Source organism: Grammomys surdaster, unplaced genomic scaffold, assembly GCF_004785775.1.
Source record: "Grammomys surdaster isolate TR1022 unplaced genomic scaffold, NIH_TR_1.0 126391, whole genome shotgun sequence".
Lineage (NCBI taxonomy): Eukaryota > Metazoa > Chordata > Mammalia > Rodentia > Muridae > Grammomys > Grammomys surdaster.
This window is the reverse complement of record NW_021621185.1, coordinates 18,650,092-18,669,833: the sequence shown is the minus strand read 5'-3', so window position 1 is coordinate 18,669,833 and position 19,742 is coordinate 18,650,092. Positions and strand designations below refer to the sequence as shown.

Here is a 19,742-nt window from a genome sequence, read left to right as displayed (position 1 = left end):
TTTTTGTATCTGTAGAGGCTTGTTTTGTGACCAATTATATGGTCTATTTTGGAGAAGGTACCATGAGGTGCTGAGAAAAAGGTATATTCTTTTGTTTTAGGATGAAATGTTCTATAGATATCTGTTAAGTCCATTTGGTTCATAACTTCTGTTAATTTCAAAGTGTCTCAGTTTAGTTTCTGTTTCCATGATCTGTCCATTGCTGAGAGTGGGGTGTTGAAATCCCCCACTATTATCGATGTGGAAGTCAGGAAGTGCAGCTGATAAGAGCCTGATATGGATGTCTCCTCAGAGGTCTGCAAGAGTCTGACATATTCAGAGGCAGATGCTCACAACTAGCCATTGAACTGATCATGGGGTTCCCAATGGAGGGGTTAGAGTGAAGACCATTGGAGCTGAAAGGGTTTGTGGCCCCATGAGGAGAGCAACAATACCAACCAACCACAGCTCCCAGGGTCTAAACCACCATCCTGGGAGCACTTAGGGAGGGATCCATGGCTTCAGCTGTATATGTAAGAGTGGAGGGCCCTGCTGGGCATAGGTGGAAGAAGAGATCCTTGACCTCATGAAGGCTGGACACCCCAGGGGGTGGGAATTTGAGGGTGGGAAGGTGGGAGTCGGGGGTAGGTAGGGGTTACATCCGCAGAGAAGAAGGAGGAGGGGAGAGGGGAGAGGGGGTTCCTGGGTGGGTGGGGGATGGGGTAAGGGGACAACATATGAAATGTAAACAAAACATCCAATAAAAAAAATGAACAGAAAAAAAAAAGAGAGGGATCATTCCCTACTCACTTATGGGACCAATGTTACTCTGACTTATAAAAAGACAAAGACATTACAAGAAAACAATGCTCTAGATTCAAACCCCTCTTTGCACAGACACACATATCCTCAAACTTGTGTTGCCTTTGAAGTAGGGTCTCACCATTATCTTGAGATCTCTTGAATGTGCTCAATAAGCTAAACTTGGCCTTGGACTCTCTGTCCTTGCCTCTGCCTTCTGGGTACTGGGATTATAAGCACAGGGCACTGCACTTAGCCAGTGCTACCAAATTCAATATTAATGTATGAGAAAGATCAGGGAGGTGGCCCAATCAGTCAGGTTCCTGCTACACAAGCGCAAGGGCCTGAGTTTGGCTCTCCAGAGCCCAATGTAAGAGCAGACCATGATGGCATACATCTGTAATCTCAGCACTGGCGTGCAGAGGCAGGGGGATCTCGGAAGTTACCTGTATAGCTAGTGTAGCCAATCAGTGTTCTTCAGTTCCAGAGTGAGATCCTTTCTCAAAAACATAGAGTGGCAAGGGATTAAGGAAGAGATTCAACACTGACCTCTGGCCTCTGCATATACACGCATGCACACCTGTGTATGTATACCATACACACATATGCACAAGACAACCACCGCAACGACAAAAGAAATTAAGAGAGATAATCCATCACGTCCACATGTGTTTGGTTGAGCAAGGGTTAGAGAGATGGCTCAGTAGGTAAGAGCGCCAGAAAACCTGGGTTCCACTCACAGCACCAACATGATGGCTCACAGCTATCTATAACTCCAGTTCCAAAGGATGCAATATCCTCTTCTGACCTCTATAGACTTTAGGCACATACATGATATGTTCTATGCATGTGGGAAAAATACACAAGTATGTAAAAAAAAAATCTTGCCATGAGTACAGGTGCACACCTTTAATCCCAGCACCTGGGAGACAGAAGCAGATGGATCTCTGTGAGTTCGGGGCCAACCTGGTCTACATAGTGCGTTCCAAGACAGCTAGCACTACATGGTGAGACCTTGAGTCAAAGAAAAATCAAACAAAAGTCTTAAAAATATTTTAATTGCAGTTACTTACTGCACACATGTGGTATCAGAGGACAAGCAGTTGGGATTGTTTCTCACCTCCTGTGGTGTGCATCTCACAGATGCAACTCAGAATCACAGGCATTACCTGCTAGGCCATTGTTGGGAATTTTAAAGAAAATTTTTTCTGTCTTGAATTTCAAAATAAATTCTTTGTCACAGCACTGCAAAAACTATTTAGAAATATCACCAAATAGAAATTGTCATTTTACATACATGTCACACACCACATGCATACACATCACACACACATGCATGTATGTACACACACACTACACACATATCACACATACCACATACAAACATCACACACATCACACACACAGACAAATCACACACATCACACACACATCACACATACACATCACATACACACCACACATGCACACACATCTCACACATAGACCACACACACACATCACACACACCCCACACACACACATCATACACACACATCACATACATATGACACATGCACACACATCTCACACATAGACCACACATCACACACACACACACACACCACAACACATACTCACACATGAACCAGAGGTCCTTTAACTTTGTTTTCAGATTATTTCAAGTTTTATCAAATTATTTGTTTTCTATTTTGATGTTTATCAGCAACTAATATACTATTGCAAAATATGATAAGTAATGCACATAGTTAATGCTTCACTCAGTTTTGCTTGAGCAGATACACTTCCAGTGGAATGCCAGTTAGATTAATTTTCCACAGTGTATGTGTTTAGCAAAATACAGAAGCTCCTCTGTGAGGTTTCAGGCTCTGGAAGCTGAAGCACAAATATGAAAATGAAATTTCTGGTCTCACTGAAACTCAGCACAACAAAGCGAAGAGTACAGCCTATGGCCGAGCTTGCTTAAGTTAATTTGCTGAGAAGTTAAGACTGTAACCCATGGCCGAGCTTGCTTAGGTTAATGAGCTATTCTGCATTGATTCATGAGTGCCATTCTTCATGTTTCTACCTCCCTTTTTAAAAGGAGTTTTATAATTCTGTCTTACTATTTATTTTAGATCCACATAACTAATTCTAAGAATAGAAAGTCACCAATTTCAAATAATAACCAACAGTGAGAGACAATGTAAGCATTTTCTTTCCAATTTGGCTTCCAGTGTTTTAACTTCCCATTAGCTTAGGAATGTCTTGTTGCTTTCCTATGAAAAATGAGGGTGCTTTTATAGGTCATAACATAGCAGTTTAGGTATCATCCTTGGCTAATTCTCATCATCAAAATTCTCAGATGTACCTAATAACAAATGCAGTTTTCACAGTATCCCCATCTTTACTTTGTGTTCTGTGAGTTTTAGTATTGAAAAATATTAGTTTGCCTTATAAATTTCAATTTAAGAGCAAACAGAAAACTCAGTGAATTATCATGCATGTGTCCAGGTCTCCAAAATCTGCATTGACATTTTTCCAGACTTAAGGAATTTCTCCTTTACCTCCAGAAAAAATAGACGAAGACTAACCACCTGCTTTTAACCATTCATGGACATCTTACTGGAATACAAAGTTATGTTTATTTCCAGGACTGCTTTAGCTCACTTGTAGTTATCACATTAAAAGTCTGCAGAGGGACTATCTGAAGACAGCAGCGTGTAGATGGTTACAAGTTTGTGAAGATATTTTAACTGCTCTGATGTCTGTCGTCCTGGCCTAGGAGCTGACCAAAGTGCTGAAATGCTTGGCCATCTCGACTCAGAAACAAACAAGGTCAGCGTTTCCTCAAGGTATTTATTTGGTCAAGGAATTGAAACTAAATCCGGAGGACAATTCTCAGTACCCATCTGTCTTCTCCAGCCTTCAGCAGTGTTAATGACGGTAGTGCAAACCCACATGATAATCATATTAAAATACTGCCTTATACTGGCCCATCACTGCCTCAAGCAGACAGTGAGCATCCTCATTGTAGAGCAGGGATCCAAAACTCCTCTCAGAGTCTCTTCTTGGTCCTTCAGACCAGACAAGAGCAATTGATTTTTTGAAAGTCTGGTTTTCAGATCTATGGGCCCTCCCTGTAAACTTAGGTAAGAACTAAAACTTCTCGTCTTTGCTCCCCCATCCCCCTCCCTGAACTCAGGAGGTAGTTTAGTTATGTTTCCGGCGGCTGACACCTTTATGACACCTTGGACTTCTCTTTCATCTTTTTGTTAGCTGTTGACTTGATCATTATTTACATCAAGTTTCCTCCTTTTGGTGTCTTGTCTAGAGCCTGACTACTGTATAGCTCTTCCTTGGGTCTTCACATGAATTCCCAGTGATGCCACACTCTTTGTCTTTCTTCTCCACATGGATTCCTTCTTGTTTGACTTTGGTGGCATATCCTCTTCTCCCTCCCTGCCTCTTAGCCTACGTGAGCCAGACTGTAACCCCCTCTTCTCCTCTTGTCTCCTTTCTCCCACAGTCTTGTCTTTTCTTCCCATGCATTTTCCTTGGACTATCACATTCATTGTTATGCCTTTAAAATCCAGTCATGCTTCTGCTTGGCACCCCCTTCTCCCTTAGCTATGATAGATGCAAAAGTCAAACTTTTAACCTTTCTCTATACCTCACACCAACTCCTGCTGCTTCGTTATCCTTCCTCTACTTCGTGGATGGAAAACACACACTCTTTTTCTTCTCAGCCTACATCAGAAAAGTCTTGTGCCTGCAGTTTTAAATTATAACTATTTCCCATCATGTCTACTACCATCCCCAACAATTGTCTGATAGCTTGATGTACCAAAGCCCAGCCCCTCTGTTAGTGTCTCTGTTCCTGCCTTCTAGGACCCAGAGTGTAGTCAGAGCACTAACTGGAGTGGAGTCCAATCACACCTCTTCTCTGCTCAGGACTCTGTAAGAGCCCAAATCCTTAAGAGAATCATAGGCTTCACAGGATCCTACCTCTTACTGCCTTTGGGAGTTCAACCTTTGCTATTCCTTTTGTTGCTCTCATCCAGTCTCACCGCTGGACCCTTTCTATTCCTCTGACACACCATGTGTAGGCCTCGCTGAGGGATTCTGTTCTCTCCATCCTGCTTCGGGCATTCTTTTTCCCGTTATCCTTTCAAATGGTTCTTTCCTCCTGTAAGCCTCGTCTCAGTACGCCCTAATTGAATTATCTGATTATTGCTACATCAGATCACTCCCTAGGTCTCATTGCCTTTATTCATTTTTTTTCTTTTGACAGTACACTCACCTTCAGGAAACTACATGCTTATTTTCACATTTTTCTTTGTTAGCATTCAAGCTCCATGAACCAGGGGATCTTTCCTGTTGCACCCCAAGTGTCTAAAGTACCCGACATAAAACCAAAGTCTATAAGCACATTCCCAACGATGAAAGAACAAAGCCATTCAGAGAGTAGCAAGAGCTGAAGAGATATGCAGTACCCCTGAATTAATGTACCCCCCACCAAATGAAGACAAAGGATTAACTACTAACAGAACTGACTAAATCGTCAAATGGGAAAATAAGTAACTCTAATATTTAACTTCTTAGGAAAATCAGTGAGCATTGAAAGGATTAACACATTTGGAAATTTCTTCAAAAGTAAAATGGGACTGCAAAATCAATCTGTTCTGCTTAATTCTGGCTTTGGACAGTGGTGCAATCTTGTTTCTATGGTAAATCCAAGTATTTAATATATCATTACTTCTGTGAGTATAATCCCAACCTTTAGGCCATTAAATACAGTCTAGCTAATGCTCCCATCCATCAGTGGGCTGACCCAGAGTCAGGTTTTACAAAATCACAATCCAAATAAAACAAGTAAATAATAGTTTCCAAGTGGCGCGTTCATTCAGCACAGTGTTGAGTGGGAGGAATTGATTACATATATGCTCTCTTGAAGCGCATGTCCTAAACCTGGCACGACACAGACAAGATTAGCATAGTTCCAACGCAAGGATGGACGGCATACAAATGAGAGGAGCATTCCATATTTTAAAAGAATTATATTTAAATAAGAAAGAATTGAGAATTGATTGCATGAAATATATGAAGGATACTTAAGGAGCCCTTAAGAGGATCAGTTTTTCTCAGTAGGATTAAATTTTATAGTGTTCTGTTAAGGATTGGTTGTTTTTTAAATTCTTTATTCTTCTTTTGGATAAAGTGTCTTATGAAAGTTTAGCTGGCCTGAAACTCACTATGTAGAACAGAGTTAACAGCAAACTTGCAGCAATCCTCCTGCCTCTGCCTCCTGAACGCTGGCATTATAGGCATGTGCCACCACACACAGCTAAAATATTTCATTTTTGAAGCCAGTAGAACAGCTACCAATCCTTTTAAACTTTACAGAAAACCAAAATATGCAGAGTCACATCTGAAGAAAAGGTCATTCACACTTAGTTTACACAACAAAGTAGGGAGATGTTAAAGCTATTTGTTTTTCATGTGTTTTTCCAAGTATTTGGCTCTACAGAGCACAAGAAACCTTTTTGGGGTGGGCGCTTGCCCACTTGATTGACAGGTGGAGAGTCAAAAGGTGATCAACAGACGAGAAAGAAGCTTTAAGATGTTTTAAAATGTTTAGGGTTTTAAAAATTCTTTTTTTTTAAGTAACGACAAAGACGGATGACTAAAGTTACATTACTGTTCCAGAGATGAAATGAGAAGGATGCCGTCCACAGAAGGACAAAAGAGGACAGACGTACTGATAAAAATAAGGGAACAGAGAGATGGAGGGATGGAGACAAGGCAAGATTAGACAGGGACCACAGGTACAAAAACCGCTCTCAAGAAGCATGTTAGTGTCTGTGTGTTTATGTAAAGTTCCCTGGCCCAGGGGCTCTTCATGTTCTCCTCCTCACTGTGTTTGTACTAGATGGTTTTTTGGTAACTTGACACAGGCTGGAGTCATCTGAGAGGAGGGAACCTCCATTTAAAAACAAATGCCTCCATAAGATTGGGCCATAGACAAGCCTGTAAGACATTTTCTTAATTAATGATTGATATATGAGAATCCAAGCCATTGTGTATGGTTGCACCCTGAACTGGTGGTCCTGGGTTGTGTAAGAAAGCAGGCTGAGCAAACCATGATGGGCAAGCCAGTAAGCAGCACCCTACATTGCCTCTGCATCAGCTCCTGCCTCCAGACTCCTGCCCTGGTTGAGTTCCTGTCCTGACTTTGATAAGGTTGATGCATCAGCCAAATAAACCCTTTCCCTCTTCAACTTGCTTTTGGTCATGGTGGTTCATCACAGTAATAAAAGTCCTAAGACAGTATTCTCTTCTATAGAATGAGATATTTATACTTTATAGAAAAAAAATCTATTTCCCTTGGGTCGCTGTGTTAGCACTTAACCTTTCCGGGTAAGAAAGACTGCAGTTTGGTTTCTGGCCAAAGCCTCACATTATGCTTTGGTATTTGACCTGGGTATCACATGGATATAAAATTGATATCCAAACTCCCAATATCTATGAATGGGACCTTGTTTGGAAGTAGGATCTTTGCACATGTAGTCAGTTTAAGGTAACGCCGTTAGTTAAGGGGGAGTACTAGCCTGTCTGGTAGCCTTATGAGAAACTTGGGAACAGACACATAGGAAGCAAGTCATAAGAGCTGTGGTGGAAAGTGGAACCACACAAAGACAAACTAGGAATGCTGGGACCCAGGAGCACCATAAAGTACTGGAAATGCCAAGGAGAGATGCTCTTTGGGTTTCAGAGGGAGCTATGCCACTCCACCACTGTGACTGTCACCCTCCAGAGCTGTCAGAGCATTGGTTCATGACTTGAACCCACTTAGTGTTCTACCTGTACTAAGTAGTTATGAGGGTCAAGGGTGATGGTGCATGTGAAATACTTAATGATGTGTGCTATGCAGATGGCACACCGCAAATGCGTGTCCCCACACATCCAGTGGCTGAAGGTTGAACCCTGGCCATATTGTATTATCAGTGTCATTCTACATGAAGAAACATTTGAGGAAAAGGGGTCTGCTTGGCTCTACTTACCTTGAGAGAACATATGGGGGAGAGGGAATCTTTGAAAGAATTAGAACCAAAAGCATCTTAAGCAGATGAAGCCATATCCAGGAAGTGAATAGTCCACTCATTGTATCTTTGTTGTTCTGGTGTGTTTTTTCTTTGTTTTGTTTTTCCATCCAATAGTAGGGCATCCCTCAAAACCTCTGTCTCTTGGATGCCCTTAGGTCTGTTCTTATTTGGTGACAGCTATAACGTAGCACCCACTTTCAGCATGCAATGTCTTCCTCCATCTAGCAGAGGAAGGCAGTGAGCCCACTCCCCTGCCTCACCAAACACTGTGATGTATTTTGGGGAGCTATGATTACAGTGGGATTGGGAGTGGCTGTCTAGGTCACAGGCTATCCCTCCTTCTCGCTGGTCTCCTTGCCACCCTTCCCCACCACCATTCAGCTTCCTCACATGAAGATTCTTTTGCCTTCCCAAGATGGGATCAAGAAATATAGGAATAAATGATCTCCCCCGGGGTCTTACTGCCACATGGGCTGCTCTGTGGTGTGTGAACCACACTGATCACAGAGGAAGCCTCCATCCTTGTTTGTGAGCTCTCTCCTCATTGGCCTGGTGAGAACCATGTTTTACTCCTGATGTGCCACTGCAGAGCTCCCCAGCGCTGGTCCCAAGGATTCTCCTGGAGGATGCTTTGCTGGTGAAGGGCTCTAAGGTCTGAGTTTGGTCGTGCTAACTGACCCTTCTTTGGAGGCACATGAGGCATGTTGGCATTTCAAAGGTTCTGAGAAGGCCAGAAAGTAGGACTTATCTTTATCTAAGAGTGTCTTTACCTGACTTTCTATGTTTATTTTTGTTTGTTTAACAAATAGTCTTGTGATGTGTTCGTGTTCTCTTAGGTAATAGGATTTAGATGAAAATGACCCAGGGAGAGTCTTGCTTGTCGTGAGTGTTATCCTGTGGGGTAAGTCAGACAATGAACTCTGTGTACTGTGTTGTCAGATTGGGATATGATCAAGGTTACTGTCCAGGAATGGTGATGTAGGGACGCTATGGCCTACAGCTCTATGTGGTGCTTCTGTTAGCTTATTTTATTTGTTTATTTGTTTGTCTGTTTATTTATTCTTGGAAAGCCAACTTTAAATGTAGCTGAAAATGATCTTTACTTCCTGACCCTCTTGGATCTGCCTCCCAGAAAAAAGTTGAGAGGGATCCTCCAGCAGTGAACTTGCATGAAGAACATTCTAGAAAGATAGAATAGCAAGCACAAAGACTCTGAAGCAGAAGGAGGTTTGGCATGTCACAGGTCAGTATGGCTGGGTAGAGAGAAGCCAATGATGAACAGTGAAGCTGAGGACCTGGATCGGGTCATGTGGGGCCAGAGGCATGGGAAGGAAGCCCCTCAGAGGCTTTCAGAGGGGAGGAATGTCTCCTGTCACGTGGTTAGAAGGATTTCTGTGACAGATGTGTGGAGAAAAGACACCAGAGGGCCAAAGATAGGACCAGTTACACGGAGAGAAGGCCCCCAGAGTACCCAGTTAACACGTTATATTATTTAAGGCAGATGACCTGCTTAAAGATGGGGAGAAGGTGACAGACATTTTCCTGATGTCATTAGCTGCATCTTCTCCTTCCTTCTTTAAGAAAAACTTTTAAATTTTTCTTGTGATGTAGTTTTGGGACCAGTTACCAATCATGTCTTCCTGGGTCAGGAATGAGCTTTTCTGTGGTCCAATTTGCAGTGGGTTTGCAGCCCCCCAAAAGGTAATAAAAATTATTTTACTCTTGGTGCATGAGGTCAAAGTTGAATGATACTTGGCTCTAGAAATAGGATAGTCCCAGTATCTAGCATGAGTGTGTGAAAAAGGCTCAGACTATGTTTGGGTTGTGGGTTTTGTGGTTTATTTTCAATCTATATTGAATTCTTATTATATGTTTTCATTAGGCAGTGAGCACTGCTACTTGTCTACCTTTGGGCTTATTAGCTCAATTTAGGTCTTATCCCATTCCACAGTATCAGTGTGTAGATCCTAGGAAACTGTAAGGCAATTGTCTGTAGTGTGTTCCCATAGGAAGTAAAGTCCCTAGATGAAGAGCACCCAGAGGCCTTTATTTCACTTCTGTGTGCTTACGGTTGGGGGTGATTTATACATACTATGCAGCAGGTTACTTTGCTGCATGCAGTGAGATTGTCTCAGGCATTAAGAATCCAAGATGAGCCAAAACATTGTCCCTTCCCCTATAGAACCTGGAATCTATCAATACGTTTGGATGGCTTCTGACTTTCCTTGTGACTATTGCTTTGGGAGCAGATCAGTTCTCATACACTGGTTAATATTCAGTAGTCCAGGTAGAGGGCCCTCAGCCCAGAAGTACCTCCTGTCCTCCAAAATCCAGCGTTCATAGCCAATCACTTAGCTTAAGCATTTACACATTCCATTGAGAAAGAAATGTCTCAAAAGAGGGAGAAGTACCCCATCTTTTCTTTATATGCTGTGAGTGAATTAGTTCAATAGCTCTTTTCTCCCAAGACAGTAAAGACTTTACTAGAAAATAGAATGGAGAGTGATTCCTTTAACATCTTATATTGTTCTTTTCTATTACACACACACACACACACACACACACACACGCACACATGCACATGCACACACATGGAGGGGGGGAGAGAGAGAGAGAGAGAGAGAGAGAGAGAGAGAGAGAGAGAGAGAGAGAGAGAGAATTTCTTCAATTAAAGACCTGCTTCTCCAAGCCTGTTTCTTAGCCAGAGAACTGCTGTGCACTGAGCTGAACCCTAACTAGAACACACAGAGCATAGGATACTGTGATGATCCAGTATTCTTGCTTTTTCCAAGCTCTTTGGGGAACTGTGCATCAATAACCTTCTTGGTCCCAAAGCTGCCTCTCCCCAGAGCTGTGAGTACCTGTGGTGATGTTCAGGGAGGCTCTGGCACCTCTTTTCTAGAGACCTCAAGCTAGGGAAACTGCATTGGGTATTCCACAGGGACAGTACTCTGGGGATTTTGTCTCTGTGCTCAGGTGGTGCCCAAGTAAACACAGGCAGCTGCGTTTGTGGCCACTTCCAGGAACCTGGCAAAATGAAATATTTACCAAGTAGAACTTAGACAAAGCAGAAGGAAACCATGAGGTTTCCAGGCTGTGCTGGGGGGTGCGGGGAGGGGACACAGCAGCCCATCTTGTTGACATTCCTGAGGCTAAACTGAGGTCTGGGGGAGTTTTTTGCCTCCAATGAGGGTGATGTGAAGGAGGCAGAATTGATACCCTCACTGTGCTTTTAAATTGCACCAAATCTCTACGATGCTAATCCCATGACCCTGGTCCCTGCAGCAGGATGGACAGACAGACTAGAAACAGACATGCCTACTAGAGTTTTCCTTTGTGGGCTAAACCCTGGAGGACAGGGCAGTGACAAACAATGGAGAGAATGAGTCTCAGTCCCTTGACATCCAGCTCTGCTCTTAGGGTGGGGCAGGACACAGCCAACCTAGTTAATTACTGTTCTTTCCATTCTAGAAAGGAAATTTCAGCGTTACTGCTGAGTGATGAATTCTGACTACATCCTTCCATTCTTTAATTTCCAGCAAACTGGCATTCACCAGTTAGATCCTGTTGGCCAAGTGTGGTCTTTCCTGTTTTAGTCTTAAATCACTATTCTTATTCATTTTGAACTAGTGCTGTCAGGCTAGTAAGGACACAGGCAGTGCTGGTACCCACGTGTGTATCTGACTTATAAACAAGACCACCATTTATACCTAAAACTTAAGTCATTTCAATATGTCTGAGCCACCTGTTTCTCAAGGGATGCTGAGTTCTTGTAAGGACTGGTGAGAGCCTGTGCACCTGTTGTGCTGAGGGGACAGATGGGAGGAGATATGACTGCTTTTAGTTTTCCATCTTTGGGTCAATGCAATTCCTCAAATGAGCATTTAGCTGGCTCTATAGCAACCTTTAAACATACAAAGTAGACATGTCTAATTTATAGATGATGTGTTGTTTTTAAAAACGAAGCCCCAAACATTTGATTTTACCAATAAAGACTCAGGAGCCGGACACTGTAGTGAAAGCCCGCTAGCTCAGAGAGGCAGAGAAATCACCCAGCTGACCTTCCTCCTCTGCCGACATTCCCCAAAGAAAGCGCTCCTTCTCCATACCATCTCAAAACCCCTCAAGTTGAATGTCCCTCTCTCCTGCTTCCTATGCGTTTCTCTAGCCATCCTCCTGACTCTCTCTTACTTTCTGTGGGTTTTTGTTCTATGTTCATTCCCTGTCACCTGGTTGCTTGCTCCACCTCTTGACCTGCGGTTGACTTTATTTAATCCTGTTTACAATAAATAGAAAACTCTTGAATTAAAGGTATGTGGTAGGGCTGAGCCACACCACAGCTAGAAACAGTTTTCCATTAAATAACACATCTCAGGATTCTCAATGTCATCAAGTATTCTGCAACAGTGGTGTCATTTCTTTCTCATCTAATTGTATTTATTTCCTTACAAACAGGGAATAAAGGACTCCAGTTTTGTCCTGGTACTTACAGAGCAGCTACTGGGCACAGCCTGAATTTTTTTTTTTTATTACTTTGACTTTTCATCTGCCCTCCTTCCTCTAGTTTGCCTCTAAGGACATTAAACACAGAGAAGTCATTGATTCATTATAATATGGTTGTAGTCACAATAAACATGTCTACAAATGTCAAAGGGCAGAGCTAACGGGATCAAGGAACAAATACTGAGTCTCCAATGATTGGGTGAAGCTAGCCCTAAAGAAAACTCTTGTTTTGCACCTCCGAGTTGTGTTCTTCTAGATCCTGTCACTGCCTGCTAAGACTTGAATACGGTTCATGCCCTCATGGTCCATGGCTTAAGCACTTGATGCCCAGTGCACTGGTCAGGAAGTGGTGGAGTGTGGACAGAATTACATTACAATGGCACTGCCCTCCAAGGATTAATGCTGGTCTCATTCAGGGAGTTTATATTCACAACAGTAGGTCTGGCAGTGGGTCTGGGAGCAAGTCTGGCTCCTCCCTGGTCTTTGGCTTATCGACTTACCATGGAATCTTTTCTGCATGCAGCCATCTTCCTCTCTGCTTCTTTGCCATATTGTGTCATGGCTAAGGGGGCCTTGTCAGAGGCCGAACAAAGAGAACTGTGTGATCGTGGGCTTTTAGCCTCTGAAACTCTAAGCTAATCTCTAAGTTTTATTGAGTAGACAATCTATTGTACTCTGTTATAGCAATGGAAAATGAACTGGTGTATTTCTGTACCCTGTGTTCATCTAAGACACAAACCCAAGGCTCTTCCCATAACCTTTAAAGTCTGCAATGATCTGTCCCTAATCACTTTGTTTATTCTCCCTGACTCTGTTTAGTTACCCACTTTCTCTAACTTGCTCCACTGGATGGCCTCATTCTTGCACGCTGTTCTGTGTCTGAGCCCCAGGCTAGCAGCATGACCTCCATCCTAGCTGGAGTCAGCTCTTACTCAAGCTTACCTTCCATTCAGCACTCCATGGACCACAACTCCTATAATTCCTCCTCCTCCACTGGGCAACCCTGCATGATCCCTTTGGGCAGCCACCAGCTATGAGTAGTCATTATGTTTCAAAGTGGCACCTGGGATATGGAACGTCAACATGGAAGATCCACAGAGCAGTGCTGCTCTGAGGCCCCACCAGGCCTTGTTTTTATTTCTAGAACTGACCGCTGCATGGAAGTATGTTCTTTTTTTTTTCCATTGTGATGACTGAGGAGGAAATTCTATATAATCAGAGACTTAGTATGTCTTGGTCAGATTCTGATTTTCAGCTCCTAAGATAATGCCTGATACATCACCGGTCCTTAATGAATACAGTGTGGATGGTCTTTTAGTCACTGCAGAAATAAACGAGTATCATGAAGGGAAGGCTGCTGCTCTTCCCCGCCCATGCTGCATATCTTCCAGGCCAGGCTTCCTGGAAGGAACTCAGCTCCTGGCTTTGCCCACGGAGTTCCCTTTACATGATTCTGAAGTCCCAGTGGAAGAGGCAGATTCACAGATGGCCCTTTTCAAGCCTGGCAGTCCCACAATGTGGGGAAATCCTCTGTGAGAATGTCATTGGTTATTTAATGGAAATAAGTGCTTCTCTGCTTTTTAAGACTAGATGTCACATGTGGTTGGATTTTTTTCTTTCTTTTAGCCTAGTGTTCTTCATAATGCAAATTATTTGAATTCTTCTTGGACATCTGGTTTCCCCACAGGATCATAAGATGTTGCTGGTGACTTAGGGACTGAATCTAGGAGTGCTGAACTCTTTCTAGGCTCAACTGAAGATGTCCTAGGTCTGCTTGCCAGTTCTTCCTGCAGAGCAGTCTCTGTGAGCATGGTGTTCTCAGACTTCCCTTGCTGAATTACCCTCTAGTAAGTCTGATTCAGTCTTTGCAGACTACCTTATCTTCTCCTTGATGAATTCTCCCATAGATGATGGGGTTCCACAGGAGACATCTATCAGACCCTCTGATGCGTCTGACAGGAGCAAGCGCTTGTGACCAGAGTATATGTTGGTTACCACACCGTCTGATGAGTTTGACAGGAACAAGAGCTTGTGGCCAGAGTACATGTCATGGTCTGAGAAACCAATAAGCAAATATACAAATTAATATAAAAATGCTTCAAATACATGTATTATGTATGTATATACGTTGTTTATTAAATAATTGGCACAATAAAGAACTATATAAACTTCACTGAGTAGCATTAATGAAAGCGTGGATAACCTATTTATATGGATTGAGCAGGTTAACTGTCAGACTGTTTTAGTTCCAGAATTAATTTTTAAACTTAGTGCAGCATTAATAGAAAACTCTCTGAAAGAAATGGCTAAGCAATTCTAAAGCTTATTTGGAAGAGAAAGCAGATGAAAATATTAAGAATATACTTGAAAATAATGAGCCATGAGGGGAGCATGCACTGGTATAAAATATAGCAAAAGATAAAAGGTCAAACAAGTACAGCTTACAATAGACAGCTATCATTGAGGCAGAATGGGGCTCTGAAGAGGCATTAACATCTGTAAGAACATTGTTTCTTGTCACAGGGATATTTTCATAACTGTTTCTGAAATATTTGGTAGCTAGCCCTACCTCATACCATATACAAAATAAGTTACAAAACTAAACATTCAACAACTAAGCAAAAACTAGCTCTACTATAGACACATATTTTAGAAGCTCAACAGGGCCCTAACAAATTTGCTAATAAGGCAGAAAATACGAACAGAGAACCTAGTTAAGTAGATTACATAAGAATAAAAATAATTTATAATAGCTATTCATGGCAAAAATTTATTGTGGATAAGACAATCTGAGAAAAATATTTATAGCGCGCGCGCACACACGTACACAGAGAGAGGAGGGGGCTTCTGTTCCTCTTAAAATTCAATAAGCAAAAGACTGTGTTAGTGTCTTGTGTCTGCCTCCCAGATTTGTCTGCTACAAACTGAGTGACTTGAAACTTATCTTCTCTCTGTTCTATATGCCAGAATCCCAGCATGGAGGTATTAGCAGACCCGCAGCCTCTCCAGCAGAGATGCCTTCCTTGTCCCTCAGGGTGGGTGGGTCTAGGATCCCAGGGTGGGTAGGTCTAGGACCCCTTGGCTTCTGGCTGTTGCTGCAATCTGGACTGCTTCCCTTCCATGTCTTTCCTGTCCTCTCTCACAAGAACAGTTGTTCCTAGATCTACACCATACCCACATAGTTCAGGGAGGTTTTATCTCAATATTTTGACACAATTACTTACTTTTCTCAGCTAAGATACCATTTATATATCCTGGTGGCTAAAACACAGACATGTCTTTCTGGAAGTGACCACTAAACCTACTGTCAACCCAGATTGAAAACAGCACAGAACGAGCATTTCATGAGAAATGTTCAATTTTACCCGAGTTCAAATGCAACTTTAAATGCTAAAACATGCTCTTCATCCATCCCAGACACCAATTTCTGGTATAGGCGAAAAGACAGGAAAACAGAGCACCTTTTAAATCTTCCCATATGACAATACAGTGATTTTTAAATTACCAAAATTCTGCTTTCCTTTTGACCTCAGGAATTCTCAGTATTCATTGCTAATAATAAAAAAACCCACCTAATTGCCCAATGGCAGGAGTCAGGTCATATTAATTATAGTTCAATGTAAACTAAAGTGGTAGAATAATATTTATAAGCTAAAGAAAGTTGCAATATCAAAGCAAATTATGAAAGCATCCATCCAGAATGAGTACATTCCCAGTCTGCTCTCTCCAGCTCTATACCCTAGTCCATGCCCTGGGTAATATTTCAAAATACTGATCAAAATGACTGATCCCTGAAGGACAAAGAAATCCTTGGGGAATGTAATGAAAAAGAGGACATGCCAGCATGGGGACTGAGACTGTTGCAAGATTATAACCAGGGTGTGGTTAACAGGCCAGCTGGGAGATGGGAACACACTGTCCACCTCTGCCTGGTAGAAGGACAGCCTACAGCTGTCTACCACTTAGCCAAGACGGAAACCCCAAGCCTTACAGCAGTTGAGCACAATTTGGAATCCAGAATTACTGAGAGCAAATGATAGGCGAACTAGTTCAACAGTTTGTTACCCATTTGTAGCTATAGCAGAGGTGATCACAAACCCCTATTTACCAAAACAAAACAAAAACAGAAAACCCACAGGAGGTTTCACAATGCTAGATTGTAACATGTAAGAGTAATTCTATTTTTTAAGACCTGCTTTCACTTTTAAAACTTATTAAAGGAGGTTTCATTTTGTGAGTAAAACTGTTCATAAAATTTTAGAAGGTAAGCCTGAATGTTTCTCTCTAATATGCAGACTTTCCATCATCCACTAGAGAAATGATGCTACTACCTATCAGGCAGCTCCTGCAGAAGGCCACTGTCCATTCATGGGAGAGTGAAACCAAACAACCACTCCCTTGTTACAGAAGCCCACAGCTTCCTAGCGTTACCTTGGGGTTTTCTAGAGATCCACAGGTGACGTTCTGAGAAACACTGTTCTAGAAGGTGTCCTGACAGCCAAAATGGACAACGCAAGCCATGAAGTCCTGTATGGCTTGAGAAAGCCACTAACACAAGAAGGGAATTCCACAATGGAAGAGTTAAAGATGCTGAAGCGATCTGAGCCGGGCTTCAGGTACACACATGCAGGAACTAGCTCCGTGCTCCGTGCTCTGTGCTCCGTGCTCCGTGCTCCGTGCTCCGTGCTCCGTGCACCACGCCCCATGCTTGCTTGCGCCTCTGCAGTCTAAGTGTTCAAAGTCAAACACTGTTAAGGATGATATCTCTGGGTTGTAGAAACACACATGATTCTGTGCATATGTGTGCAAGAGTGTACGTGCACACATGCAAGAGACACAAAGAGAGAGACACAGAAAGAGACACACAGAGATTGATTCTATATAATTTAAAATAATTTCCCCTGGATATCTTCTATGAGCTACTATCTTTGTTTTTTAAAAAGGACAAAGAGAAATGTCAGGGGTGAATTTGGGAAGAGTGGGGGGGGGCAAAGTATGATCAAAATACATATTATAAAATTCTCAAAGATTTAATAAAATCTTGTTTCTGGTATTTTTATTGTGATAAAATTAACATAATAGACATTTAATCATCTTTAACTGTACACTCATTCTACAACCATCGTCAGCATCTTTCTTCATAGCCCTTCATTTTATGAAAATAAAAACTCCTCATGCCTTTAGTAACAGCTCTCTAGTCTCCATTCTCCCTGCCTCTGGGAACTAAGTCCTTTCGTCATCAGCCCCTCTGCACAATCCCTGCATAGCAGGCATTTGCAAAAAGTCCAGATGATCCCCAGGCTCCTAGTGTCGTGTTCTCCTTTACCAAAGATGCATTTCCACCACAGGCTCACAGTTTCATTAAGAGGTAGTTCATCCGGTCCTTAACCGGGTGAGCTCCGGAGTGGGAGTGCCTAGTTTGGTATCTGGCTTGACAGTCACTGAAAACAGACTATGGGTGCCAGTATGCATGGTTGATGAGGGATACAAGAGAGGGAAAGACTGAAAGGTGGAGGCTCTGTGGGGAAACAGTATCTATCTATCTATCTATCTATCTATCTATCTACCTACCTATCTATCTCTGGTGTGTGTGTGTGTGTGTGTGTGTGTGTGTGTGTTCATGCATGTGTGTGATGGGAACTTGTGTGAAGAAACTTTAGAATACTATATGGTGTTACTAGGTATATGCTATTTTGTGAACCGCCAAAAGAGAAAATGTGTTTGGGAATGTGTGAGCACGAGCACACATACAGACACACACACACAGTCATACATCACACTACTTGCCAGAATAATTCTTACTGATATATATATATATATATATGTATATATATATATATATATATTTGTGCAAAATGTGCCTATCATTTAATAGAGATGGTGTCATTTGATGTAAAGTTATTTGTTTTAAATATCACCTTTAAAACATAGTTTTAGTCAGCTATGAGTTCTGTGGCTCAGCATACAAGCAGGGCATTTACACAAGAACCTGAAGACTGGTGCTATAGCTCTGGGTCAGCGTGTTTGCCCAGCGTATTCAGACCCCGAGTTTGGTCCCCATTACTGCCAATACAGGAAAGATGATGACACACTTACCAGAGGAGATACTTTTGTGTGATGCCCACACACACGCGGATACCTCTCACTGTGCTCTCCCAGCTTTCCTTTGCACCTTGTTTCCATCATCCACCTGTTCTTTTACAAAACCTGCCCCCATAGTGCTGAACCTGCTTTCACCGCTGTACAGAATGCTGAAAGCCCCTGTGTTTCAGGGTCACCCCGGGTGCCCTTAGCTGACACTTGACATATGTGGCAGTGTGAAACCTTGGGTGGAGACATCAGTAACTGCCTGACATCTTTCTGAAAGACCATACTGGGGTCTTCTCTTGCATCATACATGACCAAGTCTTCTGCTCATTATGGCCCTCCCTGACCTTTGACCCTTATTCTTTCCTAAAAGATGTGCATCTAACTCCTGATGGGAGGTTCTGCCTCTAGGCAAACTGATTTCAGAGATGTCAAATTCTGTCCTAAAAACTGTAAACTGCAAGCCATTTAACCCTCACTGCAATAGAGTCAGCATAGTCATCTCATAGCAAAGGAGTAAGAAAGGACGTTATGTCCCCCTTGGAGATCGTGGAAGTTTCAAGGCTTTGCTAGGTTCCTGCCCTCTTGGTCACTATACCTCATTTAACTTCATCATTTTATCTTTAGGAAGACAGCCTCCATATTGTGATCATTTCTATGAACAAACAAGACTGCACTTGGGAATCACTGTTCATTTAAAGGCATCACTGGTGAAAGATATCATTAGTCACTCCAACCTCTTTTATTGTAAAGCCACAACATAACTTAGAGGAGAGGTAGTGAAACAACTTTAGTACAGGGAAGAATAGAATAGAAAGCAGGCTGGAGTACTTACTCACACCCCAGTGGGAGCACTAAGTGAGGTGGATGAGGTTAAGGCTCTGGCTTCAGACGCATCAGAGAGGGAGCCCCAGCTTCTGTGACAAGCCCTGTGGCCCTGGACTTGTTAATCTCTTTATGCTTTAGTATTCTCATCTGAAAGATGGAGACTATAACATTTATTTTATAGGATTGGAAGAACAAGGAAAAAATATAGGATTACATAAAATGCTTCATACATATTTGGTATAGTAAGCACCAAACCAAGTATTTGTATGTTCATAGTATGCGTATGTATGTATGTATGTATGTATGTATGTGTGGTGTGTGATGTATATCTCTGTATATGTGTCTCTGTGTGCATGTGTGTATGTGTGGTCTGTGTATATATATGTGTGTGTGTCTGTGTGCCTGTGTGTGTATATGTATGTGTGTGTGGTATGTGTGTATATATGTCTCTGTGTGTAT

At 42.3% G+C, this 19,742-nt stretch overlaps 1 protein-coding gene and 1 non-coding gene across 2 annotated transcripts in view; both read left to right on the top strand.

Moving 5' to 3' along the window:
* Sv2c (synaptic vesicle glycoprotein 2C) overlaps nucleotides 1-19,742 on the top strand; it is a 177,801-nt gene that overhangs the window by 23,000 nt on the left and 135,059 nt on the right. The gene's annotated exons all lie outside the window — the stretch shown is intronic.
* On the top strand, nucleotides 5,705-5,809 carry LOC114614586. The gene has a single exon (XR_003710352.1). It is a non-coding gene; the product is annotated as a U6 spliceosomal RNA (small nuclear RNA).